The sequence below is a fragment of the Rhinolophus hipposideros genome (assembly GCF_964194185.1).
Source record: "Rhinolophus hipposideros genome assembly, chromosome: 15".
Taxonomy (NCBI): Eukaryota; Metazoa; Chordata; class Mammalia; order Chiroptera; family Rhinolophidae; genus Rhinolophus; species Rhinolophus hipposideros.
The window spans coordinates 55,596,732-55,614,724 of NC_138061.1; the positions used below are offsets into that span (position 1 = coordinate 55,596,732).

General features: G+C 54.8%; 1 protein-coding gene across 4 annotated transcripts in view; it reads left to right on the forward strand.

Moving 5' to 3' along the window:
* Positions 1-17,993, forward strand: part of ZMIZ1 (zinc finger MIZ-type containing 1) — a 230,669-nt gene that overhangs the window by 31,430 nt on the left and 181,246 nt on the right. For all 4 annotated transcript variants that reach the window (XM_081075176.1, XM_081075173.1, XM_081075175.1 and 1 more), the window contains exon 2: positions 16,316-16,433. The gene's annotated coding sequence lies outside the window, so the exon portion shown is untranslated. The remainder of the gene's footprint in view (positions 1-16,315; positions 16,434-17,993) is intronic.

Genomic DNA, 17,993 nt, shown 5'->3' on the forward strand with positions numbered 1-17,993 from the left:
CCTCATGGCTCCGGATCTGGCCACCTTCTCTGTAGCTCCTGCCTTCCTAGCATCTCTGACCCCGAGAGGAGGAGCTATCTGCCAGCAGTAAGCTCTCTCCTCGTGAAATCACAGCTCAGGCAGCTTTCTTCACCTCCCTCCACCCAAAGAAACAAACCCCGAAAGTCCTGGTCCTCGCCTGTGTTGGGCCCGTCACTACCAGCCAAGTGGAAGATGTGCGGTGAGAACGGGGACACAGTGAAGTCCTGAACCCCTCCTGACAGGGAGGCAGAAACCCCAGCTCTGGAAGTGTGTAAACATGGTTATTTTTAGCCCTTGGAGGGTTGTGGGCACAGCAGCGTGACCTGCATTTGGCTCAGCCGTCCTGCTCCTCCCAGGAGAGGAGGCCTCCTTTGCCTCCCCCCACCATGCCTTCTTCCCCATCAGCCTGGGGGGTACGCCAGTGAATTCCAGACCCTCTAAGAGAAAGAGCTGGGTGGGAGGTTCTCAGCAAGGCTGCCTATGGCCGAGCTGAGGCCAAGGCCAGCTTACACGGGGCAGGATGTGGTTTTCAGAGAAGCGACATTTCAAGCTGCAAGAGAAATATTGGAGCCACACAGTTTCATGCGTTTTCCATGGGTTCTTATTCCCTTAATCCTTGTACCTTCCCTGATCTAGGCGTCAGGAGGCCTGGATCCGTATGCATGTACTGCCACTTTCACTGTTGTGTGAAACAGGGATGTGGGGGGCACCTCTCAGCGCCTCATCCAGGCCTTCCCCTGTGAAGTGGGGTAGTTCCCACCCTTGCTGTTAGGGAAAAGGGGTGAGCTGATGAAATCATAATGTTCACTCATCTGTTCATTCAACAAACACTTACGGAGCATGGATTTTGTGGCAGACACTATTCTAACTATTGGATATAAAGCAGGGAGCCAGCCTGACAAGGGACTGACCCTCCTGGGCCTAATCTCGGGAACGCGAGACAGATAATAAGTATATCCATAAATAATAATCATGTCGCAGGACGTGCAATACAGGAATAATATGGAGTGATATGTTATGGGATGACTGGGGTAGGGAGAGGGCATGCATTTTAGACAATCAGGAAGGACTCCCTGAGAGACTTAAATAAAACAGAGCCAGCCACAGTCGGGGGAGAAGATGGTGAGAAGGAAGCAGGTGCAAAGGCCCTGGGGGCAGGGAAGCCGGTGGGGAAGGAGGTTAGCAGTGATGGTAGAACAGGCAGTGTGCTGGGTGAGAAGAGCAGGGCTCAGATGCACAGAGTGTGAGCTGTGGGGGCTGCCTTGGGGGGGCTATAAAAGGAAAAGATGTCCTTTGCAGCTACAAGGAAGAGCAGGAGGGAAGTGAGAGTGGGAGGCCAGTGTGGGGCTGTTCCCATCGCCTAGGCGAAGGAACTGGCAAGAGTGGGCAGCGTAGAGCACAGGATGGGTGAACGTGGAAGCGGCAGATGGCTTGGCTGAGAGGGAGCATCAGAATCAAGGATGGCTCCTTGACTTTTGGATTGGATGCCTGGATTGGGGGGGTGACAGGGAGAAAATTGATGCAGAAGGGGCCAGTAAAGGGTGGAGGGAGACCGGGGCCTGGATGACAGAGGGTATTCTGGACACATGCATGTGCGATATCTGTCAGCATTCTAGTGAACAGGGTTGCTCAGGGCAGTGGCCACAGGGGGAGCGCCAGGCCCCGGCCTGGCACAGCTCTCCTCTGGGTGCTCTCTGCCAGCCTCAAGCCAGGCTGTGTGGGCGGGTGATCCATTGGGGCCTGGCCTGGGGTTTATCCCAGTGCATCATGGATGAGGGGCTTCTGGTCCCCTGGCTTGTAGGCGGGAGTGGGTGGGCTTGGGTGGGTGGGGGTGGGCAGTTCCTGTAACCTTGGTGCAGAGGGGATCGAAGGCGCTGCCTGAAAGGCTAGGCTGGTCAGACCAGAGGCGCTCTGCAGGGAGACATTGGCGCACCGTTGGCCGTTGGCTGGACCCAAGCCCTGGGTGTCACTACCAAGCCTCCTTCTCAGCTGGATTGTTGTGAAGTAGCAATGATGGCTCCTCATGTATCAGGACCAGGGTGCCAAGAAAGGAGGGAGCTGCAACACGTTTGGGATTTTTAGCATATGTGCTGCCGAAGCGAGCACACGTTTGGGATTTTCAACAGTCACCTCTAGTTCCCTTCATTTTGTCTTCAGTCAGCTTTGTGACACCAAACATATGCCCTCCCCTGTCTGGGCCTTGGAATTCCCACTTGAGACCCCAGGATGGAGCAGAAGGTCCTCAGGGTGCTACAGTGACTCTCCTTAAGACACTGTATTCTGATGACAGGTTTGGCATTGAGAGTCAGGGTGTGAGAAAAGGCCTGCAGGCTGGACTGTGGAGGCACCTTGCAGGGCCATGGGGAACAGATGGCATAGAGGCCACTTGAAGGGTGGGCACAGGAAATGAGGTGGGAATGCCAGGGTGCCTATGGAGGGTCAACGGGACCAGCTTACCATATAAGCAGTTGCGCCCTGGGGAAAATCTCTTGGCTTGTTAAAGCCTCCGTTTTGCCATCTGCAAAATGGGAGTAAGAAACATCACTGACCTCAGATGGATGATTAACTACTGAGTGAGGAGGATGAATAACTATAGTGAGGAGAGTGATAGGCTCAGTTCCTGCTCATAGAATAACTTTGATTTCTGGCGCTTAACTTCTCCCTGTCCTCACCAGTTCGCTGCTGGAATCCAAATTTCAGGGGGAGGGCTCATTTGCTGTTGGGGCTTCCTGTGAGAGCCACAATCCTGGGCCTGGGAGTCCTGCCAACCCCAACCCTGGAAGCAGTGAACCTCACCGTGGCCTAGGGGACTGACCCACTGGCCGTGGCTTTCTGAGCATGAGACCCAGGTATGGCTAGCAGAAGCAATGATGACCTTGCTGAAATCTCACCAGTTTTGTGCTTTATTTCTCAAAGCTGGGCTTTGACTTCCTGTCAGCATTGATGTAGTTGTTGATGTGTTGTTGTTGTGTGTGTGTGTGTTAACCGCTCTGGGCTTTAGAGCTGTGGTGGAAAGTGAGGAAAATAGCAGATGCTGTATCCATTTGCCACCAAACTGTCTTGAAATGCTATAAATATTTTCTAAAAAGACTAGCTTCCCCCGCCTGTTGTGTTAGTTACCTCCTCCCTGAGAAACTCATTCCCGAAAATTAAGACAAATAACCTCTTAAATCACAGTTGTTAACCTCAGGTGTAAAAACCGTTACCATGCCAGCTGCGGGTCAGAGCGACTTCGCTCCGCCTAAGTGACTCCGTGTGGCATTGAGACGGCGGTGGCAGCAGCAGCAAGGAAAGAAGAACCTTGTGCTCAGTCAGGAGGCCTGAGGCAGATACCTGGTTGGGCCACTAACTGCTGTGTGACCTCGGGCTGGTGGACCCACTTCTCTGAGCCTCTTGTTTCCTCATCTGTGTAACAGAAACACATTACCCGCCACCTCTCGGAGCCAACAAGCATCACCAAACTGTGCTCGTGTACCTCAAAGGTACACAAAGGTGACTGTCAGAGGTTCGTGTGCTGCACTAATCATGACTGAGCAAAGGCCTCTGCCCCAGTCCCCTCTGCCCTCTGTCTGTGTCGAGGACAGCGTCCAGTGCCTGCGATGCTTGCTGGTCTCCGTTTCAACAGAGAAAGTTGGTGTGGCTTAGAGCTTCCAGCAGGCATGCACCAGAAAAATGCTGTTGTTTACTCTCCTGCGTTTGTTTTCATGTGTGACTTCTATTCATGGCGAGAGAGGCTAATTTTGTATTTAAGGTTATACGATAAAGTTTTGTAATAAATGTAATTTAGCAAAAACTGTGAATTGATTTTAAGAAAAATATTAACCAAATGCCAGTCTAGATGGCAGGAGGAAATGACAAAACCAGGAAGCTGCTTAGGGAAAGTGAGGGGCTCTGCAAACTAGATTTCCCTCTTCTTCTGTGAACCTCTGTGAACTTTCATCTGCTTCACCTTTTATCTCCTCATAGAGGAGTGAACAGGGAGGGGCTCCTGGAAGGACATTTTGGTGAATTGTCTTCCGAAGGCACAATACTCAGAGGTGACCACTACACCCCCTGCCATGGGAGAGCTGCAGGAGTCCCACTGCCAGGGCCCAGGCCTTACCTCTGCCCAGTGAAACCCCCCCTCTGGCAGGGTAATAGTGGCCCTACTCACAGGGATGTCAAATACTATAGGTTTCGGAGTGACAGCCTAGAGTGCTGTTCAGAAAAGTGGTTCTAAGGTCACGTTGAGCTCAGAGTATAGGGATTGATTGGAAATGTCTGCCATGGGTGTGGGACAGAAGCTCGGTGGCACACTTGCCTATCTGTCATTGGGGAGCTCCCCCAAGCCTGTGGCTAAATTCTGTCCGCTTTACACCAGGCATGGTGGTCAGCCAGCGATGGAGCCAGAGCTCCTGTTTGAACAAAGCAGGTGCTCGTTGGGCGGCCCTTGCCCCTTATATAGGGGGCATCCCCCAAGCAGGTCACAGGCCCTGGAGGGTCAGCACCCTGCTCTGTGCTCCTGAAGCCCATCAGCTTCCCATGCACCCTCCCTACCATGGCTGGTCCAGGGCTGCCCCTGGGACAGCTGCCCAGGTACGCTGACCAGACCCAAGAACAGTGGATGTTCTGCCAAGGTTTCAGATCCCTCGGGGGCCATTGTTCCTGGGGTCCCTGGCAGAGCAGCCATACGGGCATCTGGCTTGGAAATCCTGGCTGCCTTATGTACAGACGTCATATACAGTGGTCATGCTCTGTCATTTTCCTCAGAGGGCTCGTACGACCATTGCTTTCATGTCTGGCCAGCAGACCAGGCAGCCCCATTTCCCCCATTTTACAGGTGAGGAAACTGAGGCCCACGGTTGGCAAATGACTCGCTTGAGGTCACACAGCCAGTCAAATGAAAAGACCTGGCCTGGATTCATGACGCTCGTCTCCTGGTCTTTTTGCCTTCCACTCACAAACATAACGCAAAGGACTTTATGCACCCTGGTGTCTAAACTTCATTCGTTTGTTGATTCATTCGTTTGTTCGGCATCTTTGTAGCCTAGTGGGTAAGAGCTCTGGAGGCAAATGGCCTGCTTTGCATTTCAACCACGTCCTGGCCGCGTGACCTTGGGCAAGTTCCCCTCTCTCTATGCTTCAGTTTCCTCATCAATGAAATGGGCATAAATAACCACAAGCGGCTATTGTTGTGATTAACAGATTAACAGTGCCTGGCTCAGGGTGAGGGTTCTGGAGGGCCACCTGGGGGTGTTCACTCCTTCCCTGGGCACTGAGGACTCATAGAAATGGGCCAGTAGAAGCAGCTCACAGTCTGGCGACTGTGGGGGGAGAGCTGCACGTGCACACCAAGAGAGCATTTTGGGTGGACAGATGAAGTCAGAGGTGTGCCAGCCATCGTGGGGCAGTGCAAGGAGGGACAGCATGCATCAGTCGCACTGCACAAGGGGGCACTGAGAAAGGCTTACCCCTCGGGGAGGCCATTGGAGCAGAGGTTGTAGAGGACAGGGACGGCCTGCCAAGCAGAGGGACCTGCGTGTACAAGTGCATGAAATGGGGGGGCCCTGGGTCCAGTCCTAGCGTCCTGGTGCTGGCGGCTGGCCTGGCCCTGGCACGTGACAGCATCCGGGACGTCTCTACACAGAGGAGCTCCTACCCCACCCCCTCGTTACCTCCTGCGACTGAGGACGCTGGGCTCCACTGTGGGATGGAGTGAGGGCTGAGAAGTGGAAAAGCCAAGTTGGTTTGTCCCAGAGGTAGGCAGCAAGAACACTGCCCAAGAGCCTTGGCAAGGAGTAATTAATTGTCTACTGTTCATCGTGTGACGAACCAGCTCCCCACCGTCTGTCTGTCTGCCAACCTGTCTGTCTCCTGTCTGCAGTGCAACATAAACAACCCCTCCCCACACACAGCCACCAAGATCTGCTTGCAGGCCTGGGGTTGCCACTGCAGCCCACCCAGAGACCCATTTATTCTGCCTCTGGGGCATGGGCCCCACTTGTAACCCTCCTCACTCCACCACGAGGTACGGATGGTTGTATTATTAATAGCCATAATTAACCAGCATCCATGGAGGATCTTTTCCCTGGGCAGCAGGTCCTCAGGCCGAACAGCCACAGGAGATCCCTTTTCAGTCCTCACTTACAGACGGGATGGCAAGCCAGGAGAACAGAGGTGACTCGTGGGAGGTGCAGAGGGGAGCGGCCCCAGGCCCAGGCACATCCCAGACAGTACCCCAGTATTCCTGCCCGGAAGTGGACTCTCCCCCACCTCACTCCCACTCCCAGCCCCCAGCACACCTCGGTCTTAGGGTGCTGGTCACTGGGAGCAGCCCTCAGCAGTGAGGGTAGAAGGGCAGCACTCAGCTTGGGGGTGAACTCAGCGGTCTTGGGCAAAGGATGAAGGAAGAATGGAAAGGCCAGAGGGAGGCAGGGCCTGGTGGGCGAGCAGGACAGGAATCTGAGTGGGGGCTGAGGATACCTTGGCTGATGGGTGGAGTGAATGCCAAATACCAGGTACCCTCTGGCCCCACCCAGACGGTGGGTCAGGGCCTGATGCTGGCTGCTTCTGTGTTCCAAGTGCCGTGTCTCAGGGGTGGTGATTTAACGCTTGCCACAGGCAGCTTCCTGGTTTGTGCGCCTGTGCTGGACAGGCCTGACTCTGTGAGCACAGCGTCAGGGAGGGCCTCCTCGCCCAGTTCTGCAGATGGCTGCCTGCCTACCTGCTCCCCTCGCCCACTCTCCCGGGCCCTGTGCGTGTGTGAGCATTGGAACTGTCATGTTCCTGCTCAGCAGCCCCCTGAATACAGGTGTGCGTTGTTCTGGGTGTGAGCATGTGGGCAGATGAGCACACGTGTGTGCCTGGTGCGCACATGTATGTGCTTGCATACACTGTTGAGGGCCGTGCACACATCTGTGTGAGTGTGTCTGGATGTGCGTGTCTGTGTCAGGGTGTGACGGTATGTGCCTGTGGGCAGGCAGCCACCACCTCATCCTGTTTTCCTCAGATGGATGCCATCTACACTCACCCACACACGCATACACACGTGGTGACTTGTGTGGTTGGCTGAGACGTCCCGGCCTCATCAGGAGGCTCATCAGTAAGATTCCGCCATGGTAAATGAGCAAGGAGTGCCCTGGCCCAGGACCTGCAGGGCAGTGAGGCAGTGGGCTTGGCCTCACACCATCTCTGGCTTACCCGCATCGGGGGACGCTAGGGAGGGAGGGACACAGCCCCCATCTGGGCCCCATGCCGTGCTCCTGAGCCGGGCCTCCCCACCGTGCCCACAAGCCCACGCTTACTCTGTGCCCAGCCTTGGGGATAGCCCTGTGTCATGGAAGAAGCCCCACTGGGAGTCGGGCAGAGCAGGGCACAAACCCAGGCTCTGTCAGCAGCGAGTGGCAGCTTCCTCTGCCTCTCCCATACTTGGCGTTTTGCCACCTGCACAATGGTTTTAACAGCAGCCACCTCGTGGGGTTGTGGTGATTAAAGTGGTATGTAAGCTTCGATTAATCAATAAGTCGAGGCCCTTCCCCATCAGGCCTCAGTGTCCCCATATGTAACATGGTAGTGATGACCCTCACTGGCTATTCCACAGGGCTGTTTGGAGGATCAGATGAGAAAAGGGCTCTGTGAAGGCTGTGGGGTGGTGCTCACAGCGCTTACTCCAGCTCCGAGTGTTCTAGCTGAGGGGCTCTGGTCACGTGGGGTGGGTGACGAGTGGGGGGACCTGGGTCAGATGCTTTCATCTGATTCGCCAGCTGCCACACTCTAGCCTTGGGAGGTGGGAGTGTCACTTCATCTACCTCTCTAGGAACTGTGGATTCCTCATCTTTCAAAAGGGCATATAAATAGTATGTACCTCGTGGTGTGGTAGAAGTGTTCACGGGTAATGTGTGTTGCATTTAGCACAGCACTTGACACAAAGCAACTGCTCGAGTCAGCGGTATTTGTTAGTGATTTTGCCAACCTTGTTGCGGTAGAGGTGGACGCGAAGTTTGGAACACAGGGGAATGCACATGCACGCTGTATTGACGTCACGTTACAGTGTTACCTATGTTTCCGGACTTCGTGTCCATCAGTCCCCACCCAAGAAGGGCAGCTCAGAGGGGCTGTGGTGAAAGCGCACCCCTGCCTGCAAGGTGGTGCCCTGGGGACAGAGGTGGTCAGTGCTCACCTCTGTTAGGTCGTGGGAATCAGGGTGCCAGCACCCCCCACAGCCTCCTGGCTCCCCAATAGGAGGCCAGTGGTCACCTCTGCCCCTGCCTCAACTGCACCTCAGCTGGCCTGAGGCCTGAAAGGAGGCCCAGAGGGGAACGTGATATTTCACCTGAGCCAGGTTCTTCCTCCTGCTGGCTGCAGACTGAGCCCAAGAATAACCTCATTGCTTGTGGGCTCCCTAGCCTGTGCGCCCCCCCCGTGCCAGCTGCTGGGGTCCCGACGAGGTGCACAGTCCCTATCCTGGCAGGAACTTCACTGAAGAAATGAGCCCCTGGTGTCCAGGCCAGGGCTGGCAGACACAGCCAGGGCAGAGAGGTGTGGGGACCAAGGTGGGCCCAGAGGGGTGGGGTAGAGAGGCAGGCCAGGTTAGAGCCAGATATTGAAGGACAAGGGGATTTAGCTCGCTAGAACGGACAGCATTCCAAAAGGACAGAAGTGTGTGGGCAAAGGTTTGGAGTCGTTCCTGGGAAAGGGCGTGCCCTATCCCATAAGACATCTGGGCTGTTCTGGCTCAGACGGCCCCAGCTCTCCATGACCAGTGACTGTGGGGTGAAGCAGATGGCCTGTGGCGGGGCGGGGCCACCCTCAGGCCTGAGCCAAGCTAGGCCAAGTGGCCCACACAGGCCAGAGCCTGAGACCTTGGCACCAGCCACTCGGAGCTCTCAACTCAAGAGTTAATGATTAATTTGTGGCCAATTTCTGCTGGCCTTTGCCTGGAAATTCCCAAGCCTGCCCCTTCCCTTGGCTCCAGGAGCTCCCAGAGTATATAGTCTCACTTACACTTGGCTGAGAACATCTCACCCACTCTCCAGGGAATGGTTTTTAAAATTACAGCAGGAGCAATGCAGGTTAGCTGTTGAGAAGAACTGGTGCTGGGCCGCAGGCTGAGGGCTGAGGTGGTTGGTTTTAGTGTAGTAAAGTTAGAGGGCCCTCTCTGAGTCTGTGTACCAAGTGCTGAGGGAAGGAACCCTGTTGGTGTTTGAAGTGCCCCCCATTTAGTTCAGAGCAGATGTGAACAGAATCCAGTCTCGTGTAATGTGGAAAATGTTGCAATAGTTACAAAGGGAGAAATCGAGCTTGACCCAGAGCAGGACTTGGCTGGGTAGAGAAAGCAATAACACACGCAAAGGCCCTGGGGCGTGGAAATCCAGGGGAAGCTGTTCAGGGAGGTTGAGTTGTTGTGGTATGGCTGAAGTCTAGAGGGTGTGAGAGACTTCTGCAAGTATGGACACAACGCAGAGGTGAAGGGCTTAGCAATGTGGCAGTGGGAGGTGCTGGCAGTGGGAGTCAGAGCTGGTACCTGCGCAGGGACAGGTGTGTTTGATTTGGATTTTGGGGTTGTTTGTCCATTTGTGTCTTGATTCTATGGGTCAGCACACCTGCCTTGACAGCCCAGTCTGTACCAGCTCAGGCCTTAGCCCTGCACAGGTCCCTGTACCTGCGTGGAGGTGCACTAGAGGGAAGGGGACATGTGTGGCAATCCAGGTGAGGGGTGACAGGGACCCAGCAGAGCCGAGTGCCCTTGGTGTGAGCACAGGGCTGTGCAGAGGCAGCAGGGGGGCTGATGCTTTTCAGATTCACCCGGGCCCTTCGCCTCAAGTCCTCGGGTGGCTGTGACAGGGTGCTGAGGCAGCCTTGAGGCACTGCATGTTCCTGGCAGACTGGACAGACCTCCTGGAGGTTACTCTGTCCTGTAAGATCAACCTGGCCCTATAAATGCATGTGTGCAGATGAGCAGACAGGTCCAGAGAGACACAGCTCAGGGCTCCCCGCCGCATTCCCAGGCCTGGCTGGTGGCACACATATACCCCCACCCTCTCTCAACCCCCTGCAAATTGAAGAATATTTCCCCAAACCAGACAAAATAGAGCAGCCTCACCCTCCAGGTCAAAATGTCCGGGGACTTGGGCCGGGGCTTTCATTATATCTTTTCAACTTTGCAAATCTCCTTTCTTCTGATCATTTCTTGACAGTCCCAGGCATTGGTGGTAAACAACCACTCTCCCCAGAATGTTTCCCTGTGACAGCAGCTTTCTCTGGCGAGGGTGCGATATCAACACTTGGCAGGGCCTCTTCCCAGCTCCCTGCTCCTGAGAAGCTGGAGCTTCTGAAAGGCATTCAAGAATGTGGTGCCCTCCCGGTGTGCTTGCGGGGGCGGGTCTGGGGCAGGCATGGGCCTAGCCCCTTTGTTCCCCGAAGCCACCAGCAGCCCTGCCTGGCCTCAGAGCCTCAGATGGCCCCTGGTTGTGGACTGTCCCCACGCGGAGGGCAGGGCGGGATCAGGTGTCTCCTGGCTCCTGCAGCCCTGGTGCCCAGGTCCTTGGCGTGGCTCAGCAGCAGGAGGGAGTCTGTCTCCCCAGGGCAGCCCTGCCAGGCCTGTCCATGGCCGGGGACCCAGGCTGACCCAGCCCCGCCGCCTCTGTGATGTGCATCACGGTGCCCGAGGTGGTCTGAGTCGGCGGTGGAGGTGCCACTGCCCCCAGTCCACGCTGGGGGGGCAGGGAGTCCACCCTTTGGCCTGGCCTGGATTGGACCAGTGCCTGGAGGAGGGGCTGAAGTGACTGGACTCCCCGCTCCATTTACTCTCCCCAGGCCAGTAACTGCCATTGACAAGGAGAGCTGGGACACAGGCGCAGCCAGGCTGCTGCACCTCTGCCGGGCTGGACCGCTTTCCTGGAAAGCCCTTCCAGACTCATCTTCTGGGCAAGAATCTACTCAAGAGTTACTTCCTTGGTGAAGCCTTCCTGGGCAGCCCGTCCTGCAGCTGCCGTTGTCCCCTTTTTCTCTGAGCCACCCTCCGTGGACCTCCATTACGGCTCTTGCCCCAACGTGTGTAAACCACCTTTTCCTGCAAAGGGTTCCCATTTTTACTTGTGTGAATGCTTTGTGCATCCTGCATCCCTGAGACATAGTAGACACTCAATAAAAAGCGGGCTGCATTTAATGAAGGGGGTTCCCAAAAGCATGTTGGAGTGTCCCTTTGTTAATGTGAAGAGGGGAGGTGGGAGTTCGCAAGCAGAGAGGCCCACCGCCCTGTGCCAGAGCCCCTTCAAAGCTTTGGTGCCTGGGTAATTGCTGGGGGCTGCGGCGGCCCCTCCCTGGCCCATCCCGCCAGTGCCTTCCCTGTCTGCAGGAGCCAACTCCCTGGGTTGCCCGTGTGATCACTCTCCAGAAAACACCCCAGTGGAAACTGCATGAATGATTGATAAGAGCTGAGAGCTGTTTAATTTTTTCCCCCTGTTTAATGGCTATCAATAATTTAATACGCTCTCTGTATGTTTTTAAGAAATAGCACCCATTTTGCCGTCTCCGGTTTAGCGGGCTAAATGATTTAAGTATTGGAAATGTGCTCTGAGGATGGAGGTTGAGCGAGTCAGAGGAATCTGGAGGCTGGGGGTGGGGAGAGGCAGGTTCAGAGCCAGCCAACAGCATCTTGGCCTCTGTGTGTGTGTGTGTGTGTGTGTGTGTGTGTGTGTGTGTGTGTGTGTGTGTGTGTGTGGAGGGGAGGGGGAGGGGGGAAGAGGGAGGGGGCGGGGTGGGTAAAAGCCAGTGCCTCTCTGCTAAGAGCAAGATAATTGCTTTTCCGGGTCTCACTGAGCAGCAGCTGAACAGCTGTCAGCTTACCCCCCCCCACCCCAATGCTGAGCTTTTCTGGATGACTCTGGGGGGGCTTTGGGGGACGGGCTAGGAAGGAGCTGCTGCTGGTACCACCGTGGGCGGAGAACCCCCCTCCCCGTGACATCTTTGCCCCCTTGCAAAGCTCTTAAATCATATTATTTTAATGATTCAGTTAGTCTGCAGCATCTTCCAGATGGGGTAGGGGTGGTATGGAGTGGGGTCTCAGAATCACTAATGTCGGACCCCAAAGGGACCTGGAAGGTCATCTGCCGCTGCTCCCCCAAACTTCCCAGATGCAAAGGATCACCTGGGAGGACTTATTAAAAATTTAAATTTCTGGGCTGCATTCCAGACCCACAGACTTCCATTCTCAGGGGAGAGGCCTGGGAAGCTGTGGGTTTAACAAGCAGCCCAGGTGATTCTTATCATCAGAGGAGTTCAGGAAATACAGAGGCCAGCTTCTGAGCTTATAACCGTGTTTCCTCGAAAAGAAGACCGGGTCGTATATTAATTTTTGCTCCAAACGATGCGTTAGGGCTTATGTTCAGGGGATGTCATCCTGAAAACTCATGCTAGGGTTTATTTTCCAGTTAGGTCTTATTTTCGGGAAAACACGGTAGTACCCAGGGCACCACATGGCCACACCCCTCTCTGCTTGCATGCCTCTGGGGATGGGGTGCTCTTTCACTGTGAGACAGCACACCCACCTGTGCTCCACTGCAGAGTTCCTTCTGAGTTTGTCTGGACCCCTCGTGCTGCTCGTGTGCATGGAGTTACCTCTCCTTCAGGACAGACGGCCTCTCCGGAGTTATCTTGACCTCTCTGGGAGCTTTTTCTCTTAGCAAAGTACTCTGGGTATGAGGGAAAATGCCCCAGGGAGAGCCCAGGCGTAGGGGTGGGGAGGGACTCTCCCCTCCAGGCCTGGGCGCCCCTTCCCAGGGCGGGTGATATGGTGCTGTGTGCCCTGCTCCTGGTGGACTGCAGGGGGCACGTCAGCCTGCTGGCAGGTACCAGCCACTGGCAGCACAGTGGGGCCTCTGAGGGAGGCAGAAACAGTGCTGAGCCTCAGAACTGTCTTGGCCTGTGGGGCCAGTTCAACCACAGGAGAGAAAAATGTGTCTCATCAGAGATTACTGACTAACCGAGATCTCTCAGATGACAATGGGGAAACTGAGGCCACAGGAGACTCCCACAAGGTCACACATTCATTGAGGATGGAGCTGGGACTGCAAAGATGAGGCAGGAGGCCCAGCGAGGGGTATCTTGGACTAAGTTCTGGGTGCTGGGGCTCACCTGAGACCTCACCCCCGTCACGTGAGGGCTGCAGGTGGGCTTGTACCTTCTGGCTCAGTGCTGACGGAGATTGGTCAGGACACTGAAGGGTCTCAGGCAGAGTCGGTACCTATCTCTCTGGCATCATAGCTCTCCTTTGCTTTGCCTGGCTGTTCACATTGTTTCAGCAGAGACGCACTCACTGTCAGTCGGCCTTGCTATTTTATTTTAATGGATAATTAAGAGAGAAGGAATGGTACACATTTCATGGGTGTCATTGTCCACTGCAAAATGGGGGATTTCTGAAGTCCTCCCCTGCTCTATAGACCCTCTTTGCACCCTAAAATTCAGACCCACCTTTGAGGTATGTGGGAGAAGCCCAAGTCCAGGGAGGTGCTGGCCTACAGACCCAACTTGTGATGGCCAGTCCTCCCTCCCTCTTTCCCCCCAAAACCTGCTCTGATCATCATAGCATCACTGTGCAGGTCTCGACCCTGGGGGAAGAGAAAGAGGGGTGCTCTCTATCTCTGACAGGGCCCCCGCTTGGAGAGCTCCAAGATCTTGGGAGACAGAAGGGAAAGACTTAACCCTACACTCGGGAAGACCCAGCCCCAGCGAGAGAGCTATGGGAATATGGACACCGAAGCAAGGCCTGGAGAGGTCCTGGAAGGCTTCCAGGAGGAGGTCCTGCCTGCCCTCAGGCTTGACGCACAATAGGAAGGGGAAGGGCGTCTTCCAGGTGCAGAGAGAGGTGTGAAGCGTTGCTGTGAGTGTGCAGAGGAGTGAGGTGAAGCAGGCAGACCAGGGTGGGGCTGGATCTGGTACACTGGGCGGACGGAGAGCTCCAGGTTTGTTTGTTTTTCGCTTCTATTGAAGTATTACATCCATGCAGAAAAGTGTGCGTATCCTAAGTGTACCTGGACAGGTTGTCACGAAATGAGCACACTCATGTCGTCACCAAACAGATTAAGAAACAACATTCCATACTCCCTAGACACCCCCCTCCATGTGCCCCCTTCCGGTCACTGCTCCCCTTCAATGACTATCCTTACTTCCAACTGCCTACTCTTAGCTCTCTATTGCTGCCCCAAAACCACCGCAAAACTTAGTGTCTTCAAACAAAGAACCACCGTTTACTATGTGTCATAACTCTCTGGTTTGTCTGGGCCGTCCCTCTGCCGGTTTCTCTTGGGCTCTCATGACTCCAGTCACCTGAAGGGCTTGCTGGCTTGGAAGGTCAAAGAAGGTCTCAGTCACGTCTGCCGGCTGGTGCTGGCTGTTGGCTGGGGGGGCCTCAGTGCTCCGTCCCCCAGTTAGGTGGACCTGCTTCCTTCCATGGCCAGGCAGCGTTCCAAGAGAGCCAAGGCCAGAAACGGCAGGATCTCTTGAGGCCTAGTTTCTGTAAGTTACAAAATGCCACTTTTACCAGATCCTAGTGGTCAAAACAAGTCACAAGGCCAGCCCAGATTCAGGGGTGACGAATGGACCCTACCTCTTGCTAAGAGGAGCTGCAAAGGATCTGTAGCTATATTTAGTCCACCACAGCACAGAGTCGTTTTGTCTGTTCTTGACCTTTATCGAAATGGACCCGTGAAGTATGCTCTGCATTGTGTCTGGGTGTTTTGGTTAACATAGTGTTTGTAAGATTTCTCTCTATTGTTGGATATAGTTGCAGGTCATTCTGTCTCATTGCAGTGTGGTAGTCCATTGCGTGCATACACCAATTCATCCATTCCTGGGAAATTTTCAGTTTTCGGTTGTGATGAATGGCACTACTATGAATATTCTTGTCCCTATCTTTGGGTGACCACTTGCCCACGTTTCTGTGGCAGTGGAAGTGCTGTGTCGCTGATAGACCACAGACCATGGGGTAGGAGATACTTCCAAACTGGTCTCCAAGCTGGTGAGCAGTGAGTGCCCCACCAGCAGTGTTTGCAAGGCCCAGGAAGGCTTTGTGGAGAGAAGATGGTCATGGGGGTTTTAGAAAGGCCCCCAGCCGAGGATGGGTGGAGAGCTATCTCTGATCCTGGGGCTTTCTGTAATGTCCTCTCTGCCTCAGGCCTCCAGGCTGGGAGAAGTAGGAACCTCGGACTAGATGGCCCTATTCTGAGTGTGATATCTGTCCTTTTTCCTACCCCAGGGTCCTCCCACTGCCCTCTCTCTTTTACCCAGAAGCTGCCTTCCAGGGCTGTTCCGATCCCCAACAGGCAGGGGAACTAGGTGCCCGCAGGAGCTGACTCATGAGAACACAGGAGCTGGGGGACTGCCATTGCACCTTCCATCAGGCAGTGGGCAAAGCCAGAGACTTGGGTTCTACTTCTGGCCTTGCAGCTCTCTTGCTGCAGGACCATGGAAGGAATCCTTTCCCCTACGAAGGCCTCAGTTTCCTCATTTGTCCAATGACAGACAAGAGCCTCAACCTCACCAAATCTCTTTCCTCTCACCAACCTGAACCCTGTGTTCTAGATTCTCACAGGGGCAAGGGCATCAGGAAGCCCTTGAAGAGCTTAGCAGGCTTCCTGATTTCAAGGCCCCTGTCAGTTGGTCAGTGTAGTTCAGCTTGTTCACTGAATGCCTTTATTGCACCTTTCATCATTCATTCATTCATTCATTCATCCATCCATCAAGCAGTCTCTGTGGGCTTGCTAGTCTCAGAGAACAGAGAGATAAACTAGACCTCATTCCTGATGTCCAGCAGCTCTGCCCAGGGTGGAGACCTGCCCGTAGAAAGCTGGAGGAGACATGGACAGCCAGGCCCAAAGCTGCTGGGGGATGAACAAGGAAAGGAAGGGCAGGTCGGAGAGGCATCTGAGTGGCGTTCTAAAGGCCAGTGGGGCTTTGGAAGACAGATAAGTAGGGGGAAAGGGCTCCAGGTAGAGCACCCTGCGTGTCCCACGGCCTGGGGCCTGGGCTGACTGCAGCACTGTGGTGGGTCATGCCTACGTGGCTGCTGCAGCCCAGGGTGCACGGGCTGACCTCACGCTGGGCGGCTCCGGCTTCTGCTGCACTAGGAGATGGGCCTTTATTGGGGGTTGGGAGGCAGCATCAGCTTCTAGAATGGCTCTACTTCTGTGGGCCAGCTTGGCTTTCCAGGAGATGACCAGAGGGTCATGGGAAGGTGGGACCCAGAGGTCAGTGAAGGGGCTGGGGCCACCCACAGGGTCCGGCTCGGAGCTCACTGCACCCTTTCCTGTCTCTGTAGGACTTGCGGCTGTGTTTTGGCCACACCGGGCTGCCGGGCCGCTGCCTCCTTAGCCTGCGTCCTTTTCCTGACGCTCTCAGCACCCTCAAGTCCTAGTCGTGGGCAGAGACCTGAGCAGGTAAGCATCGTGGGCTGGGCTGGGGGGCACTGTGTGTCTGATGGTAGGGGTCCCAGCCGAGGGGCTGGTGCTGTTTCGCGGTCCGGAGCGCCAGGAACTAAGCTGTCTTCACTGAGGAATTAGGAGGAGGGATTTATTTCTCAGCTTTCACTCCTTCCTTGGCTTCCTCCTGTCAAAGGGAGCCAGACAGTGGAGGGGGTGTGCCCTGGCCTGGACTTGGACCTTTGTTCTGATTCTGTTGCAACTCCCACTGTAGCCTTGGGTAGCCTTGTCCCTTTGCAGCTAGGAGCCTCAGTTCTCTCATCTCGTCCATGAGGATGATAATGTGACATCCTTTAACATTTTGAGCACAGAACTCTATTCCCTGTGCTAAGTACTGGATGGTTATTAACTTTATCATCTTCACAACTCTGTGAGGCAGGTGCTATTATCATCCCCATTGTATAGGCAGGAACACCGAGGTTTGTGGTTGGGAAGTGACTTGCCCAAGGTCACACACCTGCCTAAACCCCCATGGGGATCAGTTCTGGGTCTGTGTGGCTCCAGTGTATTAGCCCCTCTCCCTGGACTCTTCTGCCCCAGCCTTGCCCCCGTCTGTTGGTTTCTACTGGGGGAGGATATCAAAGCAATCTTGGATATCCTCAGAAGTGCTGGGTCCTTTCCCAACTTAAGTCAAAGGAAGAGGCCTTTACAAGGTGACAGTGGCTGCTTGTTGCCTGGTGTCATGACTTATTTGTGGATGTGATGTGATATGAAGCAGACCTGGCTTTCAGGGCCCCCGAGGTGGCACCAGGGCCCCTTCTAGAGGACGGTTATGTTGACTGCCTCTCTCCCCCTTTGCCTCCCCAGTTCATTTTCCCAAGCTTATATTAAGCACTTGCTGTATATCATGCCTGACTTCAGGCCCTGAGTGGACAGAGTGTTGTATCCTGTGCTCTGGGGGAGAAGCAGGGAGAACACAACAGACGTGCAAAACCCAAAGCAGTGGGGTAGACAGGGTTCATAGGTTAGATGGGGACTTCTGGGGCAGGTGACTCAAAATGAGTAGATTTGTGGGAGACAGGAGCCGGGATGGATGGGAGAGCCTGGCAGGATGGGAGATGAGGTTGGCAAGGGGATGGGAAGATTGTAAAGGGCTACAAATGCCAGGCTGGAGAATTAGATCTCAAGGGCAGTGGGGAGCCATGGAGGGTTCTAAGTTAGGTAGTGGCCTATTAAGGGTGGCTGCAATGGAGAGGCCCCAGCTGGAAGCAGGCAGACTAGTGGACTGTTCTAAGGGCCCAGTGAGAGGTCAGAGGCCTCACCTAGGGCTGGAGCAATGGGCACAGACAGGGAGTAAGAATCAGGAGACAGAGGCAGGGAAGTTGGCAGGATTTGCAGTTGGCTGGTGGGGGTGTGGGGGTGGCCTGAGGGTAGGAAAGCTGCCATGGTGTGGGATGATGGAGTTCTGAGTGAGTATGGGGCGTCTGCAATCAGGAAGGCTTCTTGGAAGAAGTGGGCCAGATTGTAAGCCAGAATGTCTCTGAGAGGGCCAAGATTGTCATGAAGAAGAAGACGATT